The sequence below is a fragment of the Tiliqua scincoides genome, chromosome 3, assembly GCF_035046505.1.
Source record: "Tiliqua scincoides isolate rTilSci1 chromosome 3, rTilSci1.hap2, whole genome shotgun sequence".
NCBI classification, from domain to species: domain Eukaryota; kingdom Metazoa; phylum Chordata; class Lepidosauria; order Squamata; family Scincidae; genus Tiliqua; species Tiliqua scincoides.
The window spans coordinates 22,284,174-22,297,661 of NC_089823.1; the positions used below are offsets into that span (position 1 = coordinate 22,284,174).

The 13,488-nt window shown below is 39.9% G+C and overlaps 1 protein-coding gene across 4 annotated transcripts in view; it reads left to right on the plus strand.

The window, feature by feature from the left end:
- The window catches only part of ZMYM2 (zinc finger MYM-type containing 2), an 82,427-nt gene that overhangs the window by 5,959 nt on the left and 62,980 nt on the right, over window positions 1-13,488 (plus strand). Inside the window, exon 2 of one of the 4 annotated variants that reach the window (XM_066622666.1) lies at window positions 7,399-7,512. The exons of the other annotated variants lie outside the window; for them this stretch is intronic. The gene's annotated coding sequence lies outside the window, so the exon portion shown is untranslated. The remainder of the gene's footprint in view (window positions 1-7,398; window positions 7,513-13,488) is intronic. 4 annotated transcript variants of the gene reach the window in all.

Sequence of the window (13,488 nt, forward strand, 5' to 3'; positions counted from 1 at the left end):
CCCTATTCCTGGCCGCCACCCCTCTCACATCTCTTAGTGGCGGCACAGTCAAAAGGGCCCCCCAGAAGATCTAAGAGCACGGGCTGGATTGTAGGGAAGGAGGCGGTCCCTCAAATACCCCGGACCCGAGCTGTAAAGGGCTTTAAAAGTCAAAACTAGCACCTTGAATTGGGCCTGGAACAGAACTGGCAACCAGTGTAGCCGCCGGAGCAACGGCTCGACGGAGTCAAACCGACGTGCCCCGGCAACCACACGAGCAGCCGCGTTCTGTACTAGTTGTAATTTCCGGACCGTCTTCAAAGGCAGCCCCACGTAGAGCGCATTGCAATAATCTAATCTAGATGTCACTAGGGCATGGGTTACTGTGGCCAGGTCCACGCAGCTCAGGTACGGTTGCAGCTGGCGAATCAGCCGAAGCTGAGCAAAGGCTCCCCTGGCCACCGCCGCCACCTGGGACTCCAGGAGCAGCTGTGGATCCAGGAGAACCCCCAAGCTGCGGACCTGCTCCTTCAGAGGGAGTGCAACCCCTTTTACTTTTTAAAAATGTTATTTTTAAAAATGCGTAGTCAGTTGTCAGTATTAGTAAAATAAATTAGGTCTACAGTAATACTAGAGGTGGTTATCAATTACTTGTTTTCTTCTATTGCTATTGTTAAAGGCATTTATGTAGTAGTGGAACAGCACAATTTTTTGTCAGCTACATAACATAATGAATTTTGCTAGTAAGTTCTATCTTGTCTCATCCTTTCTCCAAGGCGTCTGTGACATACAGCAAGACCTCACTGTCAATTTGTTCAATGCTGTTTTGTTTTAACATTGATACAAAATCAACAGGTGAATTTTTTCTCTCTGGGCTTCATTAAACATACAGCAGTCATATGGGGGACAGAGAAAGGGGGCTAATTCAGACCACAGCCCATCTCCACAAATCTGGGCTTAGGTAGGAAGCATGAACATAAGATCAAAACCAGTTTCATGAGCCCTAGCACCTCTTCCTCTTTTCAGCCACTTGGAAGCTCCCTGCCTTTTGCAGGAATGCAGCTTTATCAGCTGCCCCTTGCTTGGCCTCTTCTTTGTTTTCCTGCTCCTCCTCAACAAGCTGAGCAGACAGGCAGTACCTGGCAAAGTAGCACTCAGTAGCCAAAAGCAGCCAAAGCAGTAGTGGTTGGTTGCCCCTCTCATTGATGATCAGCATGCAGGTAAAGGTTGGGCCAGAGAAGAGTAGCTCCCCAACAGTGAAGCGCTGCAGCACTCACATTCACCCTGCCCTTGCCCAAGTTTTGGAACCTCTCTGGCCGCCAACTCCAAACTCTTCTCCTAGCTACGCATTGCTGGGCTTAAAACCGTTTTGAGAAACTCTTTAAGTTTCTGTCATTTTAGTTCAATTACTTAGAATTAATCCCCCTTGCTGCCCAATAACTCTTGTTTATGTATTGATACTAGGTAAAATTGGTTTCGTTACACTGTCTCCTTTAAAGTTGCAGTTTCCAAGAACTGATCTATAATGTTAAGTGATAAAAACAGGGGATATGGACAGTAAGTTAATCTTCTTGTAGTCTGTGAAGTGGGTAGGCTAGATGATTGACCTAAGCTTACCTAATAAGCTATGTGACTTAACAAAGATTTGAGGCTGGGTCTCTATTGTGCTATCTGTTGTACTACACTGGTGCTTTGAAACTCACTGCTGCTAGATGTTATCGAGCTTAGTTGCTGTGGTGTAAAAACATGTGTATAAGCATATGTAACATCTGTTGAAAGACTTATTTAAAGAAATAAGATCTCTGACCAGATGACCATCAGGTGGAGCTAGTCAAAGGGGGAGTTCAGGGACATTGAAACCTGATAGATCAGAGGGCAGGACTCACAGGAAACATATTTGCTAGTGTACAGCTGCTGCATATGTTTACATACATGCCATGATTCCATACTATCCCCATGTAAGATGGCATTACTGATAAGCATATAGTTATTCATACCATGACTATGACTACATGGACACAAAATAAGAACTAATAACAGAGCAAATAACTTTTCCAGACCTGTGCTGCAGACATATCAAATCCCATGTACAGCACATGTGTATTATTGTGCTATGAAGAAAGCACATCTGTTTTATAGTTGGAGTACTAATGCTCCACCTTCTTCCAAGGTCAATTGCTTAATACAGTGGTCTTCAACCTTATTTGTGCCATGACCCCAATATGTAAAGTGTGAGACTGGGGACCCTACTGTCAATAGAAACTCCCTCCCAGGGACCTTTCAGCCCACCCCCACTCCCATTGTCACCCACTTCCCGCCCTTGCAACGCTGTCCCAGCACTGTTCACTGTAACCAGAGCCTGGCACTAGTGAAAGCTATTTTAGCACAATTGCTAAGAACCTGAGCAGGACTGGGACACCATCTCCTGGTACTTGAAGGGGTATACCAGATGTCTCCCACTTTACCAAGTGGTGTTCTAATCCAGTGGTCTTCAACCTTATAAATTGCCATGACCCTACAACTGAAGCTTTGTGACCCCATTGGGTTCCTAACCCCAAGGTTGAAGAACACTGGCTTAATATATGGACACTGTTCTTAATATAAGAACTCAAGTGTGTGGAGTGGATAACTAAAAAAAAAAACATGGATTCCAAATCAAATCTCATATGCACATACTATGCAAATATGCTGTTCCCCAGCCCCAAAGAGAATATTGGGAGTCTAAAAGAAGTATGAAAACCAGCGAGTATCTTCTAAGATTATTTCCAGTAATAAAGGAGTGCAGTGTTAAGGTGAGAGAAATGAAGCCTGTAATCTTACGTACAATTTAAAGGAACACAGCTCCATGGAACATAGGACTGATTTCTGAGGAAATGTATAGAATGGGGTTGAATAAATGTGAAGCTGTGGGTGGCTTTGCTAAGGTACATGCAGATAATTCTAAGTGTAAACCTAGGGCAATACGAGGTATGTCTATAAAATAACGAGACTGTGATTCCACCTAGTAAACAAAGCAGTCAGAACCGGTTATAACTGCATACGTAATAATCTTTGAACATGTCTGAACTTGCATGACAAGTAGCAACACTCTGTGATGTTCAGTTGATTGTGAGTTTGGTTGTGTTTTCTGTAGAGTGCCGAAAAAATGCTAAGTTTAAAAGTTGAACAACGTGTCAGTTTAAAATTTTTAGTAAAATTGCACAGAACACCAACAGCATTATGCAGTAACTTGATGCAGATCCAAACCTGTTTCATAAAGTAATCACTTGTGATGAGACCTGGGTCTTCCAGTATGATCCTGAAACCAGAAGACAGTCAATGCACTGGAAAACACCGTCATTGCCAAGAATGAAAAAAGTTTGCCAAAGCAAGTCAAAATTCAAAGCAATGCTCATTGTTTTTTTCGATATCAAGGGTGTAATTTTGAAAGAATGGGTTCCAGAAGGCACAACAGTTAACCAGCATTATTATAAGGAAGTTTTGAAAAGGCTGAGAGAGAGAGTCAGAAAGAAACAGCTGCAACTGTGGAAAAATGGTTTCGTTCTTCACCAGGACAATGCGCCTGCTCACACAGCACTTTCTGTGAAGCAGTTTTTGACCGACAGTCACATTACTATACTTGAACATCCTCCATATTCGCCCGATTTAGCACCTTGCAACTTTTTTTCCCAAAAGTTAAATCAGTGCTTAAAGGGACACATTTTGAGTCATTTGGTGCTGTAAAGAAGAAAACGGCAGATATGTTAAAACAACTGACAGAAATTGATTTACTCCATGCCTTTGACCAGTGGAAAACAAGACTACAGTGATGTATTAGTGCAAATAGAGAGTATATTGAAGGGGACAAACATTAAATTTGTAATACCAATAAAGGTGAGTTATTTAATCAGTCTTGTTATTTAATAGACATACCTCGTATATGGACATACTCTTCCAGTTTTCTCTCGTGTACTTCCCAGATAGCTATAGAGCAGAGACCCGTAGTCTCTTGTGATCATACACATATACAAATCACCAACGTAGTGTTTATTTTTTGTGTTCATATGTTCACAGATCTGCCAGGAAAGTTGATACTAAGCTGGTGGACAGGTAGTACAGCAGCCTGTGCAAAGACTCTCACTTTAGCACAGACAGATGAAGCAGCTGATGTGGTATAAGTAGGTCAGGCAGGCTGGTTTCCCTGACTTGAGTATAAGCACTCCTGCTATTACTTCCATTTGGCAGAATACTGGGAAGCATCCTGGTAGGAATTTGAAAGAGTTCTGGGTCTGGCAAAAGTTTCCAATCCTCCCAGATTTCACACAGGCAGGACGAGAAACTTGAACAAATACCCCTGTGGACAGAACTTTGCTGTGACTCATGATGGGAAGAGGAGCTGCTGACATTAACCTCATTCCTGTTGTATCTGGGAGGTTTTCTGAGGCCTGCAGGGGCGCTTGCTACTGCCCGTGGTCACTGTGGACCTCAGAATGCTTCCCAGAGTAGTTTAAAGGCAACTTCAGTTTTTGCTGAAAATCAGAAGTTGCTTTTAAACTCCTTTGGGTGGCATTCTGAGGTGGCCTTTGTGAGCCTCAGAATGGCTCTGGATGCAACCAGAATAAGGTTCTGACTGCATTCAGAGCACCTGTGGGTTGGAACCCACAGATAACATTATCCTTGGGTTTTAAGGGGGTGGGTCCTGGAACTGTCCCCCGTGGATAACAAGGCCCACCTGAACTAGTAATTACTTGCACTTTCTCACTTCCTTCACCTTCATTTTGGAAGGTAAGGAAGCAGGCAAGCAGTTGCTTGCAAACCAGATATCCAGTTTGATCTCATTTCTGGACATAAGTCTATTGCCTTATAGTCTTTGTATTGGTGGCTTCTATCTACCAAAATTCTCAGTTGTTGAATTACAGTCATGAAAGGAGTGATGGCCAGAAAGGAGTACAATATGCCAGTTCTCTGTTCTGGTTTCTTGATTTCTAGTAAGAAAAAACACAACTTCTTATCTTGAAATGCAGTTGTAAGCATATCCATTGACACATTGTAAGCTTCAGTAATAAACTTCAGTAATTCCTTGGCCGCTGCTATGCTATAATGTGTGTTCTGTGTGAAAAATCAGTTGAAGTAGACATCTCCTTTTTAAAATGATATTCAACTCTGCACCCCTAGTGCGTAAGCCCTTGCAGCAATCAAAATACCTGGGTGGTTATGATTCTTATCTTTTTAACTTAGCCACCATATGAGCTGCCAGTTTGCACGCTCAAATAATGAGCCACCTACATATATCTAAAATTGTATTAAAGGATGTTTCTTGGCTGTTGAAATAGTTTTCTAGAATGGTAATCAAAAAAGAATAATGAAGAACAATACAGGTATATGCCTCATAACAGTATGTCAGTCAATGATGGACCACGTATACAATGGTGGTCCTGTAATGGAGCTGCAGTTCCCAAGCTGTGGATCATGATCCACCAGTAGATCTCGACCCAGTTTTGGGTAGGTTGCAGCAGGCACTAGCTGTGGTACTGCAAGGCATTCTGGGGCACTACTTGACTGCTGCAAGGCATTCTGGGATGCTGTGTGGCTGATGAAGTTGGTCGTGGTGGGGCAGGGAGGTACTGGACAGTATTCAGTACAGTAACATGCTGTTCAGGTTTGTAGCCTAGGAGCAATAGAGAATACAGGTACTTTGTGTTCTATGAGGTTCGCACAACAACAAAATTGCCTAACGGGTTTCTCAGAATGTATTTCCCTCATTAAGTGACACATGTTTGTAGCGGTAGTTGCATTGAGCTGTTTAATTTGTTATACAGTTACACTAAACAAGAGAAAAAGAACTTTGTGCCAACCTCTCAGTACAGTTTAAGGCAGCTGTAGAGAGAGAGTGCGCTTAGAGATGTGGGAGAGAGCTGGATATGTGCCTGTGGACAGGCTAGTGAAAGTTTCAGATAACACTATTAAAATTTATTAATGCACATAGATAGATTTGTCTAGCTGGTAGTTCATTTTGAAGAGTAAGAATTGGTGTACATTGTGCTGTAAAAACTTTCAACTTGAGGCTTAAGTGCTTTGAAGAAGATAAATTCTTTAGCTATATTAATTTGCATTAAAACTGTATCAGTCATGCATATGGTATATAATTCTAATATTTGAGTTTGGTTTTTATTTATAATAAATACTTGTAGTCCTTTGGTATAGACTAGGTTTTGAGAGAATTTCCTAGACCTCATATTTGAACAATTTTTGCATTAGGGCTAACTTAATTTCATGGAATAACTGTAGCTGCTGGTGAAATAAGTTGGGCTGCACTTCATCCCTTGTTTTGTTTTGCAATTAGAACAAAAAGAACTTGAAGCTCTCCAATTTCTTTTGCCTAAAGAAAATTCACTTCTGCTATTTTGCAACAAGATCCTTAATATTAAACACATGCTGCTACTTATCAACAAGAGTTCTGAACTCTCCCTCCTGCTGATTTAATAATTCTCTTCTTCCAAAGATGAAGAAATCTACAGGTTTTTGTTTCGGTTCATAATTTCATCACAACAAAAGCATTGTAATTTAAAATTATTCAAGTAGTGAAAATAGCTGGAAAATGGAAATCTTTTCAGATAATGCTAGCTTATTTTTAGCTAGTGACACTGTTCTAGATCAGTGTTTCTCAACTGATACTTGAAGTGGTGTTTGATGGTACACATGGGACCCCCAGGCCCCCACTGTCTGGCAGCGAGATCAGCAATGCAACTTGACAAGCAGCGTTAGCAGGTTGAGCTTGATGGGCAGAGCTCCAGCATGCACTTTTTGCAAGCTGTAAAAGGCCCTCCTCTTTTGCAAGCTACAAAAGGCTTTGAGCCTCTTCCCAGTGTTTTGTTGCATTGCGTCTGTCCTCTCAATCCAGAAGTAACTGGCGATAGTGGTACTTCCAGTAGGTGGACCATGCGAAGTGGTACAGCAGGGGACAAACATTGAGAAACGCTGTTCTAGATTCCCAAAATTTTCTGTAAGATTCATATTTTTTGTAAGATTCATACTAGGAAGTATTAAGATGTATTGTTTTGGGTTGTTTCTGCACTTGCCGAAGCTTTGTTTCATGAACTGAAGGAGCTTCCATGACTCGAGTCTGGATCCATCTCTTTGACAGGAAAGGGCTTTTGTTTCCATATCTTTTGGGCATTATACTGTTCTTTCCCAAGTCTTGTCTCATCTCAACCAACCCAGCAATGATAGTTGAGCCATGTGTATGTTGCTTGCGTTATTGTGTTAAGTACTGAATGGAGTTTTTCACTTGATATAATTAACATCACCAAATTCCCTGATGGCATGTTAGCGTCAAGGATTTCAAATTGTTGTATTGTAGGGTAACTTTTCTGCTTAGGACTGAAATAATATCTTTATTGGGACAATGTATTCTTAATAGAGATTAAATTTGTTTCTCAGGATACATATTTTCATTCAGAGGCCCACAAGCCTCTTTGGAGAAGAAATCCAATTTCCGACACAGTATTGGAGCAACTTCTTAAGTTTAATATATTGCTGCACATTTCTGAATGGGTAAGTGTTTAGGGTTTGAATACATCATTTTCTTTAGTGAAATTCTATGTGAAGACCTCCAAAGAATTTCTCCTAATTAGATGAATGAGCTACAGAATGGCAAACTTTAACACAAGTAAGTGCAATAGACTTCGTATTGATGTGAGACACTTTAGGGTTTCATCTTAATTGCATCTGGTGTGGCTGCATAGACCTAGGAAGGAGTGTTCTGGTGGATGTCCGAGGAGGATACATTCACTGAAGTCAGCTTAGTGTACTAGAATAGTAAAAAAAAAGGTAACCTTAATGTTGAGAACTGGAAGGAAAAGAATTGAAAATGACCTTTGTTGTAATGCTATTGTAAACACGATTGCACCACATATTTTATAATATTATGAATGGTTCTAGTTGATTAGTCTTTTTTATATATAAAAAAGTGAAACTATTTAAAAATAACTAAACTTTCATGAATTTGAAACACCTGTAAGATTTGGGTGGTTCAGCTTTGAAAGAAGGCAACTACTAGGTGACACAAAATGTATAAAATTATGGACACCACAATGAGAATGGATATAATTGCAGAACTTATTGAAATTTTTTAACAGAAAGATTACTGCTGACAGAAAGTTTATTCCTAAGAATGGCTCCATAGGAAACCCATTAATACTGTGCACTTTAATGTCTTAACTAGATATATACTTAGTATGTCTAATACATATTTAGTATTTTACTGCATACTAAAATTTACATGTTTCAAACATGTTGCTGATTGGCTTTTTACTGGCATGTTTTGTGTTGAATAGACTTCTTTCAGATTGCTGTTGCTAAATACATTCTGTCTTAACTTTTCCTTGTATTTATCACACTGTAAAGCTGTCCTGATTAGTTGACAATAGTGAAATGTAGTCTTTGAGAAATTTTATTAAAAGATTTATACTCCACCTTTCCAATGCTGAAGCAAATGCTCAAGCCGGCTTACAACGCAGATTAAAGAATACAATACATAAAAACAGTAAATAAAATCATAAGTGCTATGGCTTGACTACTTCCCTGGACTAATTTGCCCCGCCCATGGCTCAACAATGTGTGTTGGATTTTGCTTTGTTTTAATGTTTTAGTGTGACTTTCATGCCTTGTTTTGATGTTTGTTTTTCCCCTAGTTACTGTGATGCATTGTGCATTTATTATGGACCTTTGTAAGTCATCTTGGGCATTTGCTTTGGCATGGGAAAGGTAGAATATAAAATTTTCAAATAAAAGCAACCAACTATAGGAGGGCAACTGGTTATAAATAAAGGACTGCTGCAGAGGCACAGGGGGCAGACAGATGGCACATCACATAAACTTAAGATGGAACAAAAATGTTCGCTGAAAGACCATGAAGAGGAGGAAGTTCTTAGTTCCCCTGGTAGGGAATTCCATAGTTGTGGTGCCACTACAGAGAAGACCTGTCCCTGTGCTGCCATCCCCTTAACTTGGGATAAAGGCAGCACTTGAAGGAGAGCTCCCTCAGATGACATAAGAGTGTGGGGCTGGAATGTATAGGAGAAGGTGTTCCCTGAGGTAACCTGGACCCAAACCGTGTAGGACTTAAAGACCAATACCAGCATCTTTAATTGGACCTGGAAACGAATGGGCAACCAGTGCAGTCACTGAAGTAGCAGTCCAACAAGCAGTCTAGCTCCAGTAACCACCTGGGCTGCCACACTTTTTACTAATTGCAGCTTCCAAACCATCTTCAAGGGCAGACCTTTGTAAAGCATGTTAACAGTAATCCAGTCTTGAAGTTGCTAAGGCATGGACCACTGTGCTTGAGTCCAATCGACTCAAGTATGGCCGCAGCTGGTGCACCAGTCAAAGCTGACTGAAAGCACTTTTGGCCACCACTGCTGCTTGGCTTTCCAGGGAGATCTGTGAGTCTAGGAGTACTCCCAAACTGTGCACCTGTTTCTCCAGGGGGAATGCAACCCTGTTCAGAGTGGGCAGTTGGTTCAGTTCCTGTATTGAGGATTTCCTGACCAGGAGGACCGTCTTTTCTGGATCGAATCTCCACTGGCCCTCATCCAAATGTCAGCTGCCTTCAGATAGCAGTCCAGGACTTCCATAGCCTCCTGGAAAGATAAGAAATAGCTTTTATTTCCCTGAATGCGATTATGTATTTGAGACTTTTTGTATGCTGCCATTTTGCAAACACATTTTAAGCAGGAAGAAAGCAAATTTATTAATATCCTGAAATTCCAGTGTGTGTGTGTGTTAACATTTTATTTATTAAGAATTACAGTTATAACATAATAGCAGAGCAGTTATATTCCTAACCCTGTGAATATAACTGTTCTTGACACTTGTCGCTGTCTGGTGATCCAGTGACTGGGTTGCTCTTTTCTCTGATCATTGAGGGTCTGAGTCTTTGAAGAAAGACTTTCCTGGAGGGTGGACTTGGAAACCCTTTCCTGAAGCCAGGGTGGAGATGTAAACTTGTGTCCTGGTCTGAGGAGCCAGCTAAATAACATGGCAAAATCAGTTAAATCAAGAGCCTTTACAGAAAGATTGACATAGCAGCTTCAAAACAAATGTAGTTAGCTATGAATTGCTACAAGTTCAGCATTTGTCACCTACATAAAAAAAAAATGATTCTGAGAGAGCATTGAATATGAAATGCAGTGCTTTGAATAATAACCCTAAGTCATTGGTAATAGATGAGGTGGTTGCCTTGAGAGCAGTTGCCTATTGTGGTTGCCTAATGTTTTCCCCTGAATTTGTCTCTCAAATGGTTTGTCAGGTTTAGACCATTTAAAAGTAACACGTACATTCTAGTGGCCTCAAGAGAAAGGGCAGAAGTTTAGAAGGTCCAGCGTGTTGGAATGTCCAGCGTGTTGGAATGTCCTAAAGCAGTTGAGTCATTGGTGCCAAATTTGAGGCAAACTATTGTAGTTGATATTGTTGTGGTTTCTCAGTTTTTGGCACTGCATAAATTTGTTACATATAAAAAATAACATACCATTGGGACTAATAATTTAAGATAAAATTACAGTTCCACATTCATCCCATTTCTTCCAGTGCATTTGCTTTCAAGTCATCTGAATGTTGAGACTTTTCCATAAAGTTAGATCTGCTTGTCAATAGGAAACAAAATAGATCCGATTAGCAATAGATAAACCAGCCTGCTTCTAGTGTCTGATTTTATGGTAGGGCTATGTAGGTGTACATAACTGAAGTGCTGTAAGCCTAATGAACCACATTCAAAGTGGATTTTGTTAATTACAGGTTACCAATTTAGGAGAGCAAAGATGTTTGCGCACAGGGCCTAACACTTGGTCCATAGGAATAGGAATGCATTATGGGAAGCCCTTAAATAAAATAAATTAAAGTCATCTAAAGCTGTTCTTTTCAAAACTATCTGATGTGCCAGGGATCAGTAGGTTTGCCCAAATGTTGCAGGGACCAGTACCATATCTATGCTGTATTATTATTAGTTTTTTTTTTCCTGGAAATCTGTCACAAACTGGCAGCTGGTGGCTTGTGAACTTCCACCAGTTCATGGACCACCACTTTGATTAGCACTGATCTAGAACATTAGTTCTCGGTGTGGGCCATATCATATTTCTAAGGGGCCACATGGAAAAAATTAAGTTCTCTAGAAGTTGAGACCCAGGCTTGTAGTCCTATGCACATTTACCTGGTGTGTATTTGGGAGTAAGCACCAATGAAAATTACTTCTGCATAAACCTGCATTGACTTGGATGGCTAGTTAATTTCAGGAGTTGAGAGACTTACTTGAATGGTCAGTTATTACCTGTTTGGGCAGGGAAACCTTACCTTTGTCTAAGAGCTTCAGTTTTGTTCCTGTTAATTTTATGTCTAGGCAAGTTCCAAAATAATTGATCAGTTGCATTGGTGAGATCTAGTCCTCTGCTTGAGAGAAACAAAAGCATCATATGGCTGGGTGTTTTTGTTAACACCTGCATATGCATATCTTAATGTCTTTTTCGCCAATGACAGAGTTTTATTTGCCTGATTAAGTGAGATGAAGGCATCCCTGTCAAGTAGTCATTGTCTTCATGAGAACAGTCAATTTATTCCTCCCCTGTTCCACTCAGAGGCTTTTTGTGGTGGAATATGAATTGAAAGGAATATATTTGACCAATTAACAGATCCATAAAAATGACAAATCCCAACCTTTTATCCCATAATTGCTAAATTTACTCAAGAGCCTTTGGTGATACACTTCTGCAAAAACTTTTTGGAAAGCCTAGTACATTTTTCAGATTCCTGCACTTACATGCTGATTGGTGCTCTTGGAGAACTCCAAAGATGGTTGAGGAAGAACTTTAATTTGCAGAACCTTTGCTTATTCTCTGGCAAGGCTTGTTCTAGAATGTTTAATTTTAGCTTTTATTAATGCTTCCTCTATTATCCAAACATCTGTTCAAGGTCAGTGGACCTATAATGTCCTGAACGTCTTTTTAAAAATGAGTTTTCTGTTGGCTGTTTTCCAGTCATCTGATAATTGTATGTCAGATTGAAGGCATATTTGAGTGACCAGTTGTGTATTATTGTTAGGTCAAGCAATTTTACATTTGAGTTCTTTAAGAATTTCTTGGTGTATGCAGTCTAGTGACTGCTTTCTTTGCAATTTGTTAGTTGGTCCTAGAATTTCATTTGTTATCTCTATTTGATTTGAAAAAGGTGAGTTGGGCTTAGATATTTGAGTAGCCTACGGTGAAGACTGATGCAAGAAAATCTGTTCAGGTTCTGTCATCTCCCTGTCCTGCTCTAGCAAACTTCTGAAAGAAATTTTTCTTGATGGTTTTAGCAATATGCTTTTCAAATTCCTTATTTCCTTGACATTTGGTCAGTTTTTATTATGCCAGATTTTGTAGTCTTTCTCATTTGGACAACACTGTTTAAAGTTAATCTTAATGCTAGTTTTAAGCTTCCTTGGTTCAGCTTGTTAACTTGTTTGTGCCTTTCCTTGTTGGGCTTTCTCTGAAACTTTTATGTCAAATTTGATAGCTGTGTAGTTAAGTGGTGGGCAAACACTTGCCTCTTGCCAGATTCCTGATATTGCTCAAGATTTATATCAAGGGTTCTCCCTAGTCTGTGATTTCTGAGGCACTATGATATACTGTATCTAGCAATTTTGTGTCTGTCATATTTAAATGTTACCCAGTGTTACAGCTCGTTTCTCCTTGGACTGTTTCCCTGGTCTTGTTTTTTTCTGCTTAAAAATCACCTCAATGTTGGTTTGGGACATGTCCCTAGCAATGGCATATAAAAGAGGCATCGTTCTACCATATTTTTCATGTGCAATTTTTCCTGCAATTATTTTACCTCTTAAAATGGCCATCATTCTTTCTGTATATGTGAATGGACTGGCCACCTTTCTTTCTTTCTTTCTTTCTTTCTTTCTTTCTTTCTTTCTTTCTTTCTTTCTTTCTTTCTTTCTTTCTTTCTTTCTTTCTTTCTTTCTTTCTTTCTTTCTTTCTTTCTTTCTTTCTTTCTTTCTTTCTCAAACTGTGGGTTGTGACCCACTAGGTGGGTCGCGAGGCAATTTCAGGGTGGGTTCCCATTCATTTCTATGTGCAGATATGTACTTTTAACAGGCTACTATATATATGCTTTCAACAATGATAGTCAGTGTGGCTTACTTTCTGGTAACCGTGGATAGGATTGTAGCCTGTGGATGTTTGGGGATTTTTAAACAGATCAGCAACTGCTTAGGAGGGTTAGGGTGGTACTTTATTTTAAATAATTTTACAACTTACTGTAAACTTTTAATTTACTCACTCAGAGTAGATTTTCTCATATGGATGCTGTTAAAAATTTTCCTGCTTGAAGATGTCACTTCTGGTGGGTCCCAACAGATTGTCAATCTAAAAAATGGGTCCCAGTGCTGAAACGGTTTTGAGAACCACTGCCTTATCCAAACTGTTGAAAGTATTTTGACATCTGTAATATTGAGATTTAGCCTCTGAGTGAAACAAAAAGAGGATCTTT